The sequence below is a fragment of the Taeniopygia guttata genome, chromosome 4A, assembly GCF_048771995.1.
Source record: "Taeniopygia guttata chromosome 4A, bTaeGut7.mat, whole genome shotgun sequence".
Lineage (NCBI taxonomy): Eukaryota > Metazoa > Chordata > Aves > Passeriformes > Estrildidae > Taeniopygia > Taeniopygia guttata.
Genome location: NC_133029.1, coordinates 10,055,371 through 10,072,679, shown reverse-complemented (window position 1 = coordinate 10,072,679; position 17,309 = coordinate 10,055,371). Strand labels below are relative to the sequence as shown.

Below are 17,309 nucleotides of genomic sequence, written 5' to 3'. Positions count from 1 at the left end.
GTAAGTTTGCCGGGGAGGCGGGAGCGGCGCCGCGGGCGCCCGAACTTCGCGTTTCGCGGGGGGCAGCGGCGTCCGAGACGGGGCGACGAGGGGAGCGCCGGGGGTGCCTTGCCCCGCCGGAGCGGGAGCCGCCGGGCGCTCCGGGGGGATTTTGTGCATGGCACTGGGTGTGTACGTGCGGCTCCGGGTGCGCTGCGCGGGCGGCAGGTGCCGGCGGGCGGCTGCGGGGCTCCGGGGCGGTGCGTGCGGGCACCGGGCGGCTGCTGCGGGAGCGGGCGCCCGGCAGCGATGCCGCGCTCGGGGCTGAGCCCCGGCGCCCCGCACGCCTACAGGGGGTCTCCTTCGCCCGCGGTGGCCGGGCGCGGAGCGGCGCTCTGACCGCCGCCGCGGTGCCATCGCCGCGGGCGGCAGCGGCTCCCCGTGCCCGAGGCGGGGCGGGCGGCGGCGCGGTGCGCGGCTCTCCGCGGGGTGCGGCGGCGAAAGGCGGGGCGCTGCCGGGGGCCGGGCTCCGGCTCCGCGCTGGCGTTGCGGGAGCGCCCGGGCCGCTCACATGAAAAGCCGCATCTCCGGTGCGCGCAGGGTGAGGTGGCTCCTCCGGGGCAGCGGGACCGCGCTCGCTCCCAGATGGAGGATGGGGCAGCCCGATGGCTCGCCGCTCCTGAGGCGTAAATCTGCTAAACGTGTGTTTGGTGTATGCTCCTGCCACCGATTGTAGGATCTGGTAATCTCTCTTAGTCAAGGCGTGTGTACATACAATCGTTAGACTGCTCTGCTGCTTCCAGCTGTTTTTTCTCTAAAATACCTTACAGCTGTAGCTCGTGACTGACGGTTTAAGCGTGATGTGTGCTCAGACCGGCTGTGGATATGATTGTGGTACATCGTGAGGAACCTGCCTCTGTAGTATTAACTGTCAGTTCTTACCGTGCTGAATGGCAACACCTTTACCTTAGCAGATCTGGGCTTTACGTGTTCTAATACTGAAATCAATGCCAAGAACTCCCCACCTTCCCCTTTATTTGGCTTAAATATATGCTATCTCTTTAGACTGTGTAGTAACTACCTTAGTGATAGTCTTTTATTGATTGTTTTCCCAATATCCATAGGTTGTAGATACCCATCTTGATTGTGCTGATGCTTCCCTGATAATTAACGAGTCAGATACACTGTACTATGGAAATAAATACCAACTGTCCGTGTGGTGGGGCAAGCATCTCAGACATCTTCTGTGTCTCCAAATGGTTTTGCAGTAACAAACCCCCACCACTCCTAGTGCCTGGGTTTTGCCTGTTAATTATGCAGCTTAACATAAAACAATTTGATATTTGAAGTACGGAATTCCTGGTGTTGTAGTGAGCACTTAGTGAATCACAGATAGCAAGATAAACTGTAGTAGGGGAAGAGCTATACATCAGAAGGCGAACACAGCCCAATAGCTTTCCTTCTTTCTTGTCCATAGTTTCTTTTCAAAGCTTATTTTATACATGACCCTTAATGCTGTGGATTAATCTCAAAAGACTTCTTCACAGACTTCTCAATAGCCTGCTACCCCTATAGATATAATATTGATAACATAAATTCATCAGAAGTTGATAGTGTAGTTTTAATATAATTGTGTGTCTTGGGGATTTTGGCTTGCTGGTTTAAGAACTCAAGTCTCTAAACTGCTGGGACATTTAGGAACCTCTCTCAGTCTTGTGTGTTTTTTATTGTTTTGGTGTGCTTTTTTGTTTGGTTTTTTTAATCACTGTTTTGTGAATGTTTAGAAGTTTTCTGAATAACATACAGCCAATAAAATTTTTCTCTGAATATCTGATCTTTAAAAAATTTCAAACAATCAAAACCAAATAAGATCCCAAGAAAATTATATTTAAAATACTGAAATATAAATCCTTTATTTTAAAGGGGACAGTTCCTTTCAGTTGCCAAATTTTAAGTATTTAAATGATGTGTATAAATAGGAAACAAGAAAATTCTTACTAAAAGCCGCTTTTAAGAATGTAGGAATGTAAATTACTACTCTCAACACTTCAAGTAGTCAGATGTGGAGGTAAATGAACATATTGTATTGATGGCTTATGTGTAAAAACGCCATTGAAGTGTATTCAGAGTTCTATAAAAGCAGTATAATGTGAGGAAAACTGTGACAAAGGAAATCTATTACCCATCTGATGTGGCATCGTAGTTAAAGTGGTAGTTTTGAAAACTGAAGAAATTACCTGGTTGCTCACACTTGTGCCTGTGGTCACATGCGGAGGTGTGCAGCGTTATGCTCTGCAGTAATGGCTTAGGAGTAGGTAGATCTATACTTCCTCTTTTCTATTGAGATAGGAAATTTGGAGGGTTGGTGTTGATGGTAATTGGAGCAGACAGGACATTATTTCAATGTGATTCATGAGGTCTAAACGGTATGCATTTAATTTTTAAATGATCTTAATCTGAAAAATGTAAGAAGAATAATGCTGCTAAATTTATCACAATCTCAGGACTTTGAATATGGGAGAACAGTCCCCTCCATTTGGGTTGGAATATATTTTGTTGCCATTTTACAGACTGAGAACGATGTTTCCTGGCTTTGCTTCTGTCACGGTGACTGCCAGTATCTCACAATGACTGTAGTGGGACTAGATTTTGAAACATTTTAGAGTCCAGGTACAAATTGGTGATGGGACTATGTCTGAAATTCATGAGTTTCTGTTTTCTTGTCTGCTACTTCTTAATTTAGATGTGCCTGTTGCTTATATTGGACAGTTCAGCACAGCTAGTTAATGATAACTTTTGTAGACCAAAAAGACTTAATACAGTTTTGCTTTTTCTCTAAAGGCCCACCAGTCCTGAGTCTACTGATTTGAGGTCCAAAATTTTCTGCCTTCAAAGTTGTGGAAATAGGATCAAGTCAAACTGTGGTTTGGTAATTGTTGGTGGAAACAATTTAATGTACTGTAGTCACTAATCTGTTTAGCTTCTTTAGTGTTTTAAAGTGGTAGGTGCATAAAGTTCTGTAATACTTACGCAGCATTTATATGAGTTAAGAAAAGAAAGTACTGTATTTGCTTTCTCACCTTTCCTTTGCTCACCTTTAAAGTTCACTTATAATCCCAGTGTACAAACTTTAGATTTCCCAAGATTTTTGTGCATTACATACACAAGTTGATGACAACTTACATTTCTAAAACCTATGCAGAAGTTACCAATAAATATGACAGTATTAAAACAGTAAGGAGAGTTTCATAGAGTCATAGAATTGTTTGGGTTGAAAGGGACCTTTAAAGGTCATCCAGTCCAACTCCCCTGCAATCAGCAGGAATATCTTCAAGTAGATGAGGTTTCTCAGAGCCCTTTCCAACCTGACCATGAATGCTTCCAAGGATGGGGCATCTACCACCTCTCTGGTCAACCTGTGCCAGTGTCTCATCACCTATACTATAAAAACTCCTTCCTTAATCTAAATTGACTCACCTTCAGCTGGAAACCCTTACCTCTTATCCTCTTAGAGTCATTGTTGTTGATATCAGTATTTGACTACAGTCCTTTCCAACGAACAAATAAAAATAATTCTTATCTCACAATTTAAAATGCTTGCTGTGTTTGGGGAAACCACATTAAAGCTAAGACTGGTGATGGTTTTGGTTCAGAAAAAAATACCATGTTTAGAAAACAATTCTGATGTTTATGATGTAAGATTGTGTGTAATCCTAGGTGGAAACATATTAAAGTGATTCTGTTGCTCTCCAGTAGGGGTTGATTTAGTTTTACACTCTATTGATACAGGAAAGTTAGAGCTGGTTATCCAACCTTCTGTTCATCACCAGTGCTGCGTTTCTGTATGATGCTGGTTTGTAACTGGTATGACAAAACTGAAATCCCACCAGGGAACAAAAAGCTCTGTATCTAACTTTAGTCTAGGTAGCATGAAAATCTGTCATCTGTGGTGGCAGATAGATCAGCCAGCTACCAGCATATCAACCTTGCCATAGTTCTGCCAGACCAGCACTGCATCATTGAGGGCTTCTGCATCTTCCCAGTTTCTCAGTGATGCTCATCAAGAGCATCATCATCATTTTGCCAGGTAGATACTTAGTTTAAAAGATTGAGCAATTTCCTGAAGTACTGATAAGTGGCATATTCAAAGTTTATTGAATTCAGTTAGAAGTAGACTTGTCTCTCCCTCAGCTTGCCATTTTACTAACTTACTTTTTATGGTTTCTTGAGCAAGCACACAGTGCAGTAATATTTGGCTGAGCTATTACATATGCACAGAAATATTCCGTAGTACAGCTGTAGCTATAGGTTTTAGACTATGATAGAACTGTCAGTGGTAGCTGCCTACTCCAAACTGACTATCCAATACGTATCTTGCTATTGTTCTGCTTTCTGTGAATCAATTAACTAAGAAAGAGACAGACATGTACTATGTGTCAGTTAATCTCTACGAGTAAAATAAAAGGGAAATTATGTTAAATGGTACTTCTGTTGGATGGAAAGTAAGATTTTGATGCTGCTTAAGTCAAAAGGAGATATTAGTTATATTCTTATCTTGGCACTTTGATAAGCCTGTTCTTGAGACTCTTCTGTTGTATTTCATGATGAGGAGACTATGCTTAAATGAGCAGATTTCAGTCCTCATCCATCTTTGCCTATGGCTGGAACCACATAAATATTAATTCATTTTAAAAAAAGTCTTTACTGGTTGGCTTAAAAATCAGTTCATGTGGATGAAGCTAAAGTCTGCCATTTCCATCTAACTTCAGAAAAACTCGTTTTTAATTGTTAATGTTTAAGTGTTTTCTGGTTTTTTTGGAGGGGCTTTGTTTTTTTGTTTTTGTTTGGGGGGGGGTTTTGTTTGTTTTTGTTTTGTTTTGCTTTAAAGCCTTCATACATCTTGAAATTTGATGCAATATAACCTGGAAATGTTTGTGTATATATTATAGCTGTAGTTAGCATTATGCAACATGATAATGTCACTAGTATTTATACTTGACAGGAGAAGTAATTTAGATGGTTCTCTATGTTTTTTGAATAGCTTGTAGGTGTTACCTGTTCATTTAATTCACTATATTAAATGCCATTGGTTTTGCCTTAATGTACATTTAATAAATTTAAAAACCTGTTTGAGCAACGAAAAAGCACCAGAAATACAACTTCAGTGGAAATTGAAATATTAATATCAGTGATACAGGGTTAATTGAATGTCAGGAAAAAAATACCATCCAGAGGATGAAAACTCCTTTACTTGTAACTTCTACATTGAGAGTAATTTCAAGGTGTTTTAAAAGTTGAAATGAGTCCTGAAATGGTGGGGAAAATGCATCCTGAAACTGCAGTTTCTAACTTAAATGTTGCTGTTATATTTGAACACAAAATCTAAAGCAGTTTCCTGAATAATAATGAAACGAGGCATAAAAATTAATCTCCATAGAAAGTCCCTAAGGGGAAAAAAAGACAGATGACTTTGTGAAGAGCATTCTGGTGTGCAAGGAGATGAGGCATTTCTCATATTCATGTTGCTGAGTAATCTTTATTTACTTACATGGAGGAAGTTTTGCTACTTCTTTCTCTTACTTTCTTGAGCCAAGGATGTTTTACTCTACCTGCCCTTTCCACAGATCGGGCATGTGAGTTGAGTGCTCTTGTTGCCAGTCTAGCTGGATTCTGATTATCTGTCAGTAAGTAACTGGTATTTTCAAAGCTTCTCTGTTAAAGTTCCAGTTAGTCTGAAAGAAAAGGAAGCTCTTTTCAAGCTTTCAGAAGCAGTTCACTTCCTGACAGCACTAAAGCTTTGTCTGTTCTGTAGCTTGATGTTGAAGCTTCTGTATTGAACTCAGCATGTTTCCATTTTCCCTTGAACTGATGAAGAGGCAAAATTTAATGTAACAGATTCATCAGCCGGGAGTGAGGATGGGATTTATTTTGGAGAACTGAGATGTTGAAGACTTGTATATTCTCCTCTGCTGAATATGGAACCTACATGTTGGATTTCTTGAGTTTGTGTGATTGGGTATTGAATGGAGAAGCTTTGGAGTTCTGTTAGGTATTTGCCATATAAACTTTTGTGCTTTCAGACTTGTACCTGTATCTAGAAATGGCAGATGTATGGAAATTGGGTTATATTGGAAGTCATCTTTTGTGTGTTGCACTGAATGTAGACCATATGCTCAAATTAATAAAAATAATCAAAAATTAATTTTTATTTCATAAGTCTCAGAATATGACTGCTAGATCATAGGTGTCTGTGATTTTAAAAACTGTCTCTTCTATGTTTACAGACATACAATTATATAGAGTTTTATCATTTCTTACTGCTGCCATGCTATCAATCAGCAAGCCAACAAAAATGGGGCCCTTGAAGTGTTAGTCATTCCTGTCCCATGCTTAATGAGTAACCTTTGACATTTCAGTAAACATCAGCATGCTGGTGCTAAGTGTACTGTCCACGTTGCTATCAGATGGAGACAAGTTCTCATTTTTAAAAGAAATTACTTAAAGTCAGATGCAGGAATGGCACAAGAGAAATGTGTATTACCTGCTCCTTCTCCACATGTGCTTCTGTTTGTAGATACGTAAAGGGCATGGACTCTTTCTAGTGTGCACTGGTTCTTAACAAACAGAAGCTGTGACTGTTTGCAGGCTCTTATTTCATCACAACAGCTGTGGTCAGTGTGCAAGGTGTTCAGAGGGTGAGCCAATGTCTGAGGATAAGCACCAAGAGCTCAGCTGTGTCACTCAGCCAGAGAAGTCCAGCATCTTCATTAGAGCTTGAAAATCTGGAACCATTTTTGTGTAACTAATGTATATTTATATAATGACAAAGTGATAGTGAGTGAAGTATAAACAGTTCTAGCATGATGTGACGGTGGATTTCACACCAGAACATGAGAAGCTGCAGTAAATTAAATAATGATTCTTCATATTTTGGTAATGTTTTATCTTATGGATTGAACGTGGAGAGTAAATAAGAGTCATTTTAGGTTAGAAGATCTTTTTCTTTGCTCATAAATGGTCTGATCTAAAAATAATAAAATGTGTCTTGACATCTGTTTGAAATAGATTGTTTAAATAGTGTGTTCAGCTTTTTTGTTTTGCCTTTTTAACAGTGGGGATTGCCACACCTAAGGGATAAGTTTAGGGCTGCATATTAAGTCACAAATGCAAAGTAAATGCATGAAAACATTCTGCAAACATAAGTACCATATCCATTTAAAATATTTCATTGGAAGCATATTCAAGATGTACTCCTAAATAAAATAAAGCTATTGAGAGCCCAATATTTTGTATGAAAGGGCATGGTTATAGTACCAGGGTATCCTTAGTAGTTGTCTTTATTTCCAAATAAAATTGAGTGTTTTCTAGATTTTGGGTTTTTTAAAAAGTTGTATTCTATGTCATTACTTTTCTACGTATGAAAATAATTACTTTTAGATAGAGGCAGATCTCCTCCAGAAAAGTATAACCCAAACTGTCTACATCCTTAAAAAGAAAAAAACTCAATCAAGAATCACTCTTCTATTGCATGTTAGAATACAGTATGAAAAATCTACTGTTACCCTTTCTCCTCAGAATTTATAAGCTAATTTTAAAATACCAAGGGAAGTAAAAGATGGGAGTAAAAACCATGGAATGAAATCAAAGGGAAAAGGCTCTTAGTAGGGTGCTACTGTTCAGTGTCTCTCTGCAAAGAGAGCTCTACCTGCTTCCTCCAGTGTGATAGTATGATACCAGAGAAATGTTGGGCATTCAAGAGTTTAAGTTGGGCATCATTTAGAAAATATTTGGGCAGAAAGAATAGGTGCGAAATAAATTGAAAGAGAAAGAAACCAGCTGCTCTTCTATGCCAAAGCAAAACTGAATATGCTGAAAGTGATTTGAAAATGGTGCAGAGTGAGGATGAGAGATGAGGTGAGGTAGAGCAGGAGAATGAAGCTGTGTGACTGGAGCAGTGACAAAGGCCAAGGGTGTTCCCCATTTGCTGTCATGTTCCAGGTAGGTTGCCACAGGCAGACTCATGCCACTGATGCCACTTGTTAGCAAAATGCTTTTGGCAGATCTGAACTATTATAAATTTGCCTTGACTGATGTAATCAAACACTGAACTTCTTGTCTAAATATTTGTAGTGACATGTACATGTGCTTCCCCTACCTCTGAGCTTGTGTTGGACTACAGTGGGGTCCTGTATAATTAACTTCTGGTATATTTTTTGTTTATGTCAAATCTCACAGGAAGATTCATGGCAACAGGGTCAGTAAAAACCTTAACTTCACAGCTTTTCTAGAGGTTACATTGAATCATGATATCCATTGAAAAATTAAAAGTGAACTGCTTCAGCTTGGTGTGCTTCTCTGTTCTTTAGGTGGTGTTGCTTTGTCTTGAATTTTCCACTTGGATTTGGGTGTCACTACTTTTTTTAGGTTTTAAACCCAACTGTTACATTCTGAGAAATTGTATGAAACTTGAGAAGGACAGGAAAGTGTAGCATTTTGAGGTTTTTTTTTTTCTTCTTCTTTTGTTACTGGATTATCATTACTGTATCTGTATAGCTACATGTTATGTAGGTATTTTGTAAAAAAACAAAATAGCCTTCCTAATTACTTCAGATCTGGGAGGTAGCTAGAAAAATACTTCCAGTTTTCTCCCAGAAAAGGAAGTTGTCTTGGGCTGAAAAGAAAGGGCACTGGTGGCTCAGCTGTGTGCTTTGTGGTTCAGGTTGTCTTCTCTAGAACAAGGTCTGAGATTTCCTGGGGGTCTTTGTTGTGTCCCATTAGAGTGAAAACTATCAAGGTGTGTTGGACACCCTAATGGCACGGAGCTGTGCACTGGGACAGGCTCCCCAGGTCACAGCACCAACTCTGCCAGAGTTCAGGAAGGAGCAGCTGGGACAGTGATCTCAAACCCAGGGTGTGATCACTGCGGGGTCCTGTGTGGGGCCAGGAGCTGGACTTCAGTGATCCCTGAGGGCTCTTTCCATTCAGGACATTCTGTGATTCTATGATCCATCTTCACACTGACCACTGAGATTGCTGTGATTTGTAAGGGGAGATGTAATGTTTTGGTGTGTGCACGAGTTTCACTTATTTTCACTAAACTGTGACCCTCTCCACAGATTTCTTGTGAAGAGAATGAGAGAAGTAGACGACAACAAATCTAGAACCAACCTTCTGCATTATTGTTTGGACAATGTATTAATGGGAATTGTAAAAATGACAAAGTTTGAAATAAATTAGAAGTAGAAATGAGGCATTTTTCAAAAATCCCTCCAGTAAATGTTTATTTACTATTAACTGATATGCAGAAACAACGTCAGTATTAATTTCCTACACGAAGAATGAGTGAGATCGGTTCAAGGGTATTTTGCCCGTAATTTGCAGACAGCTCATTGTAATTAAGAAATAAACCTCATAGTTGTTGTTTTGGTTTTTCCCTGATGCTTTGCCTGGGGGTCAGAAATGTGTTCTTGATGCCTATTGTCTATAGGCACTAAAAGACTTAAATAGCATTGTGCCTATTAACAGAAGTTGTTTGCATTGGTACAAAAATTTCCCTCCAAAGCTGACTTAGTGTTCCAACATAAAAGGGCTGTGGAATTACAAGGCTGTTAATAGATGAGAAAACAACTATATGTACCATGAAGGTGATTATGACCACAGGAAACTTGTATCAAAATTGCTTTAGGTCATAATGTTATATTATGGAAACTTTTAAAAGGTTATTCCGTTAAACTGTTAACAAAACTGGTCTTCTGTTATGGTTTTAGCTCCTAGGGACAAAACCTTAAGTATGGTATCTACTTTGTCTGCAGAATAGAACAAGCTCTTCTCCTCATAGTTATCCTGGGAGCTGAGCATCTTGTTCCATTTGAGTACAAAGGCATAGTTCATTACTAATGGGAAAACAAACTTTCTCTACCATAGCAACTCAAATTGAGCTCTCTGCTAAGTAGTGCTCATTAAAAAAATCTATCATTTGCAAGAACTACTATTTTAGTCCTTTTAAATGTTCCATTGCTTTTTCTTACACGGGGTGAGATTTGTATATTTACAAAAGAAGGGCAGGAAAGGACATTGTTTCAGAAAGATTATCTTTCTGGGGAAGCACATAGCTAAAATTTGATATTATATGAGCTGTATTGGCCTAAGGGGCAATGATAACAGAATTAGTAGAAATAAAGATTTGTTGTTTCCTGCTTGCTGAAATAACTCATCTGTTTTGGGGGATATGTAGATGACACTCCCTGCAGTGTAATTTATTATGTACTGTTTCTGAGGATTCCCAGATTATATCCAAATTCACTTTTCCCCTTCTGGTGTACAGATAATGGGGAAATAAAGCAACTCTGTTTTATTTGCTTCTGCTGCTTGGTCTTAGAAGTCTGAGAGAGCTGCTCCGCTCACCTCTCAAGGTGCATTGCCCTCTCTCCAATGCAGGAATGTTCTTCCCTCTTGGGTGCCGGGTGCCTTTTTATCTTCTCCAGTTCTTTCCTCCTTCCACACACCCATCAGTGGTGTTTGGGAAGATCCCTTAGGACCCCTGAGGTGGATAGCCAGCAGTGGCAGAGTAACATAGCTTTAAATAGTCAGGTGTCAGATTTTTTAGCAGAACAGGAACAGTTTTTGAGGCAGGAGTGTAAAGTACCAAGTACCTGTTGCACATTCATATATAGGCAGCTGTGTCCTGCTCCGGATCTTACACTTCTAGGTTTTCAAAGCAGCAAAGCTGACCTAGATCTATACTCTCCCCATGGTTTTTCTGTTACATGGAGGCTTTCTTTATAAAGAGAATTCTAAAAAAAACCATAAATGCTCTGTAGCAATTTTAAACTCTTGGGTCAACTTGTATACTTCTCCAAGAAGATTGTGGGTGGGTGGGGAGTTATTTTTAGAATCAGAGATCTGCAATGCCAAGTATGCATCCACTTCTGTGTTTTCTTAGTTATGACTAAAAGACTAAAGATACCTCTTCTAAATCTTTCTCTTGACATTCCCTGAGCAGCTTAGGTGAAGTTCTTTGCTATAGACAAGGAGTTTAAAAATTTTACACGAGTAAGGGGATAATATGGGGGTCAGACATAAGGTGTTCTATACCAGATCAAAAAATGGATGTTCTAGTTCAATGTCATGTTTCTGAACTGCAGTTCTCTAACAAATCCATAAACAAAGAATGTTATTTTGACCTGGATACTCTTCAGTTGGTGGTAGAGATGGTGGCCAGACACAGAAAGGTTCCGTTTAGTGTACAGGTCCAGCTGTTAGTGTACCTCTGATCTGAACACAGGCACAGTTGTATAGTATAAATACGTATATTTGAAGAATGTGCCTCTAAATAAATGAGCATTCATTGAAATTATTAATCTAAGGATGGATAGCATTAGCTAAAGATTATAATTCTTCTAGAAATTGGTGCTTTGTAATGAATGGCATTCAAGATGACAGTTGTCCATTTTCATTCTCAGTACTGTGGACTTGCTGGAATTTTATTTCACTGAAAAAAGAAATTAATTAAAATTAGTTAATTCCTTCTTTGCCATCATATATATGAAACAATTTCAAAGGTTATCAGATAAAAATTGCTTCCATAGTAAAAGGTGTTTGAAGAATGATGAAAGAAACTTGGCAAGGCGTTGTTCTGAATATTTTGAACAATCCAAACTTTGAGTTAGATTTTTGCACAATTACATCTTTCTTCAACTTGCCTAATGGAACTGAAGCCATAATTTGCAATGGTAAGGTGAATGACTGGAGTTTAAAGGTCATTTTCTGAATGAAATTTGAAGGTAAGTCTTATCTGCATAGTTCTTGAGGTAATGCACGTTCAAGCTGTTATTCCTACATTTAAAAATGTTGATATATTTTTCCGGTTTGGATAAGAGGGAAAAGTAACTATTTGTAGCCCTCAGCCATAGAGAGGTTGCTTTCCTGAGAGATGAACTGAGAAACAGCAGGTCTTAGTATCACATTTGGTTATTATGCATTGTAGATCATATTGCTGCTCACAGTTCTCACATCTATTTAATTTTTTTTTTTTAGGGCATTTAATTAATTATCTTTAGAAATATTCAAGAGGATAACTGGTTTGTATTTTGAGGGTCACTGACACAACTCCCCTAATTTTTCTTCAGCACCTAATACTTTGCATGCTATGAAGTAAATAGTTTCTGTGCCCAAATGTCAGCTTATGTTACTGTACTTCTTCAGCAGAGGAAGTATCCAACAGAAAATGCTGGTTGCATATGTGTGCCATCCTCAACAGAATTTGCTGTTCACATTTTTACTGTTCATGAAATCATTCATGCACTTAACTTTAAAAGGGTGCCTTGTTTATTTCAAAGAAATCTAGGAAAGTCATAAAACTTGACTCATATTTTTCATCATGGGCTAACATTCCTGTTAATAGAAAGGTTTCACAGTGGAAGACCAGTGAAGTCTGCAAAACTTCTTTCTTGTTCTTTCTCATATGTAAAGAGGTATCTGTATCAGTATTCAAACAGCATGTCCACTGAATATACTGCTATTAAACAGTGAAAATTAGTGATCATAAAGTGAAACTGTGTGTACTTGTATGTACTTAACGTGAGTCATATAGCCAGCATTGGTACTGAATCAAGTGCAGTATTACTGTGAAATGATTGATATGTTGCTTTTATAACAGCATAACAGCTGAAGTGATTTTTCAGCATCATTTGGAAATGGATAGAGACTTTATTTTCAGTTGTCATAATATTCCACTTTAAAATAAATGTACCACCCAACAATGATGAATTTGTACTCTCTTTTGGAATCAGGCTGATATTTTTATATTGCTTGTACTCTAAGCTCCATGATAAAACTGAAGTTTTACTTGCCTTATGCTTGGCTTTTTAATTTGGGCAGTCTTGCATTGTGCAGTAGTTTGCTGGCCACTAGGAATAGTGTGTAAGAGTAGCTAATGCCACATTTTACTGGGTGCCTAACTTCTAGTATGTTCTGAGTTTTATTGAGTTATAGTATGACTAAGAACCACTAGCAGTAAATCAGTAACATTAAATGAAATCTAGAGACTAGTTTTGAATTCTTTCTCAAATGTTACCCAACGTATATGCCTAGTATCCTTCTAAAATGGGGTGTAGACAAACTAGCACAAAATATGGTTAAGACAAACACATCAACAATTTCTTAATTCAATCTAGACTGACAGTTTTTAATAACATCTTTGTTAGATCTTCCTACACACTCCAAAGAAACCAATATAATTGTTGTTTTGGAAATCAGCTCTTCAACATGAGCTTGTGAGCTGAGGGCAACATCATATTTAGGAAAAAAAGCCAAAGTTGTCAAGTCTAGGATGCAGAGAACAGCCCTATAGTTCTAGATAGCCTGGCAGGATGGAAAGCAGCTACCATGGACAGTGTATCTTTAGAGAATGTGCATACTCTTCTCCACAAATAATTGAGCAAATAATTGAGAATTTAGGAATTGTTATTCTCCCCCAGGTTGTATCTGTTTCTTGTGACTTTCTTTTCTCCAACTGTATTTTTTGTTTAAGTTATGGCGATTCAATAGTAGATATTTGGATGATGTGGAAGTAAAAAGTTTTTACTTTTTCTCCTCCCAGGTCTCATATTTTAATTTTTTAAGTGGAGATCATCTAGTCCATAGTCCTTTTTGAGTCTCTTTTTACAACTCTAAAGGCTGAAGAGTTTTGCAAAAGAGGCTTCTTCATATGAGCTTTCATTCCTATTTCCTGATGTCGATGGAAAAAACTGTAACATAACAGACTCTTTTTAGGCTGAAAAAAAAAAAAAAATTATGTACATCTTAAACATTTGTTTCTATTTGCATGTTAGAATTGAAATGTATGAACACAAATACAACACGTTTGTCATCTTTTAAATTTGTTAAAATGTCAGTAAAGTAGTAAATATTTGATTCCATTTTCTGGAAGACTGGGGGCAGACAGTAGCTGCTTTCTAATTAGTAAAAGCCCTCCTACAGAACTGTAAAAGGTATTCTCAGTCTTTATCAGCTTTTAATTTTACAATGTGGATGTGACAATGGCCCACGTCCTTGTTAGCCTTCTGCTTGTTTGCTTATAAGCATCTCTGGCTCATATTCTTTTCAGTTTTGTCTGAGCAATAATGCCTGTTTCTCTACAAAAACATTTCTTGTACTTTTTTCACGTTTGGTGTTTGTTTCAATTTTTGTTTAAAAATTCTTATAACTTTGCAATAAGCCTCACTTTTCCTCCCACCATTTGGTTTTGTCAGCTTTTTTTTTTCACCTATGCTGCGAACATTGAGGAGTTTTATGTGGTGTTTCATGGACACAAGTGTTAGAATTCATACAATGATTCCTGTTTTCGTGTGCACATGTTAGATGTTAAGGTTTTGGCTTACTGATTAGTTGGATACTGTGTAGCAGTAGTAGATCAAAATTACAATTATAGTTTACATTCTCCTCTTAGAGTCAGGGAAAATTTTTGGATACTTTGGTCTGAGGAAAAACAAATTATCCAAAATGCCTTTTCGTAAGATACTGATTTCCTAAGACTACTACAGAAGTGAAACATCCTAATTTGGAAATTCAGTCTTCAATGGTGGAGCTAAATTTTACTGTATCAACTTTAAAGAGAGAACTGACTGAGAAGTTGTAAATGTGGTGCTGCATAAGACCCTAATACTCTGGTGGTTTTAGAGAGAGATTTAGAACTGTTTGCTTTTTGAGAGGAAAATATTGTGACAGCTGTGCTTAAACATGTTTTATGCGTTTAAAAATTCTTAAGGCAGAGTAAAACGGGGGAAAAAAATCAAGAGATGCCCAAAGCTTGCAGTTGGACATTAGTTCAGAGGAAGCTGAGACGTCTCTTTGGAGCTGAATAGATGTAAATCAAATCCTGCCATAGATAAAACACTTTCAGGTTTCCTGTAATTATTTGGAAATTCTACATGTAATAGTTTTATTTTTCTAAGAGTAGACAGACTTTGTGTATGCAGACTTGTATACATGTGGTGCCTTGAAGCCTTTCAAGTGTTTGTGTATCCAATGAATTGTACTCAAAGGTCACTTTCACCCCTCATCCCCAAACTCCCTCCCTCCATATAAATACCTTGTCCTTTGTCAATATTTGCTGCTGTCCTTCGAGTGACAAGGTAAGAGTAATTGATGAGCATTTGTCTCTCATGAATTCCTCTTTTTCTCTTGGGGTGGGAATATCTCATTATTAGAAACAACAAAGAAATGGTATTACTTGCCATAAAATGTTCCGTATTTCAGGACTGTGTATTAAATACTCTGTGTCTGCTTCCTCTGCATTAGGTTTTGGCTTTTGTTTTAGTTTCTAACTCAGTCTTGAAAAGCAGTATCACAGCCAATGTTTATGCATAAAGAGATTAATGAAATCTGTATCACCCCTCAATAATTGGTGTGAAGACCTGACAGTTGCTTTATTTTGTAGATAACTTCCCAAACAGGGAGTCAAATCCTGTCTTCCATTGAGCCTGAGAAGCTGCTTTGTCCATTAGGCCTTTTCATTTAAGTTTGTGATGCCACTTGGTATTCAAAGACCAGTGATTTGAAATGAAAGGAAAATGAATTACAGAAGTTGCAAACCTTGAAGAAATAATTTTCTCCACCCTTTCACTGAAAAACATAATCACCCAGTGTTCATGTTATCATAAAAAATCCTAATTTCTAGCCTTCCTTTTTTTGTCATTCAATCGTATATTACCCAACCAATTCACAAGCATTCAGGTTTGAGTATAATACCCAGGGATCAGGAGTGGAAAAAGTGCCTTTTCTTCACTACTGATTATCAGACACCCAGAATGGACAATGGAGAGCATGTTTGAACCCCATGTGCCTTCAGATGGCACAATAATTAATCTCCATTCTGACTCTTCTTGTGTAAGTCCTGTGCTGTTTCCTCGTTTTTCTGGTTCATCTCTGGGGCCACTATTGCATTTGTATCACAGATGGGGATTTTGCCAGGTCAGTCTGTTGCTCAGTTGATAAATGGTTTCTTTGGCAGTTGTGTGATTTCTTGCTTGCAGCCATGTGGGCAGGTAGGACTGCCCATGGTGTCTGTGGAAAATGGAGATACTGTAGTGAAAATGCAGTTTCCTTCTCCATCCTTTGGAGTAGTGGCTTGTAGGATAAGGTGAGCTTTGATTTCTGGCCTGAATCTGTGGTACTTCTTAGATCTGCAGGTGTCCAAAGTCCTGTGAAGAAGCAATAGTTGCTTTTGATGCAGCACCCTCATTTCTGTGAAGTCTTGCTAGTTTTAGCATGAAATAGCTGAAATGCATCTGTAAGAACCATTCTTATATTTAAGGCAATCCTGTTTTCTTACATAACATTGACATTTTCTTCTACCCATCACCTACAGCTGGACTGTGCAAACTAGACAAACTTTTCAGAATATTTGAAAATGTGAGTCAACAAACATGGAAAACAGATTTAGCAAGACCATCACAGCAAATCTAAAATGCACTGATTCAAGTAACTATAAACCAGATGATTGTGGGGAATCTAAATAGAACTATTATCCAGGTAAACTAATTTGTTACTACATAATTATCATATCTGCTGGAGTAAATGATTTATTATTAATTCAGTGTTTCCAGAAAAAAAAATCACAAGAAAATTTCAGTTATTTCTCTTGGACATTCTTCTGAAAGAACTTAGAGTGCCATTATTTGGGGTTTTTTCCTTTTTTGTGATATATGAGCATATGATGCTATGAACATAGAATATTATTTTTAGTGTTCAAATTAGGAAAAATAAATGCCACATAGGTACTGATGGCAATTGACTGAAGCACAAAAATATGTTTCGTTCCTTTTATTAAAGGTTGTGAAATTTTTTCCTTTCCTTTAGACTCACCCAACTTGACATGGTTGTAAAATTAAGAAACAAGGGCATGTAGCCTAGAGAAACTAAGAGTCAGGGTGGCATTCTTCCTGGATGGCCTTAAAGATATAGTCAACATAACTGGTAATTCAGTGGCAATTGTGTGGTAGTTTATTGGATTTTGTTTAACAACCGTCTTTTTCCTTCATGTTTAAGGGAATAATTAAAAAGAAATTTGTGTTTTGTATTTAGTTGATTATAATCTGTTTATTACATATGTATATAGACATATGTATGTGTGTATATATATGTTTGTTCAAAAGCATATTGTACATGGAAACTTTGCTATGTAATTTTTTATTCCAGTATCCTTTTGAAATAGGTTGGTATTTTCTTCTTCTTCTGAGGGTAAATGCTGCATACTGTGCTAATAGTAACACTTGCTTAGCTTTTTGTAGGTTCATGTCTTGACGCAGAAGGGCTAAATACAGGTTAAC

At 38.1% G+C, this 17,309-nt stretch overlaps 1 protein-coding gene across 22 annotated transcripts in view; it reads left to right on the top strand.

Annotated features, from left to right (window-relative positions):
- Window positions 1-17,309, top strand: part of TENM1 (teneurin transmembrane protein 1) — an 873,984-nt gene that overhangs the window by 570,437 nt on the left and 286,238 nt on the right. The window contains exon 1 of one of the 22 annotated variants that reach the window (XM_072929137.1): window positions 19-167. The exons of 19 other annotated variants lie outside the window; for them this stretch is intronic. The gene's annotated coding sequence lies outside the window, so the exon portion shown is untranslated. 2 more of the 22 variants (XM_041716262.2, XM_072929138.1) reach the window with 2 other exon arrangements.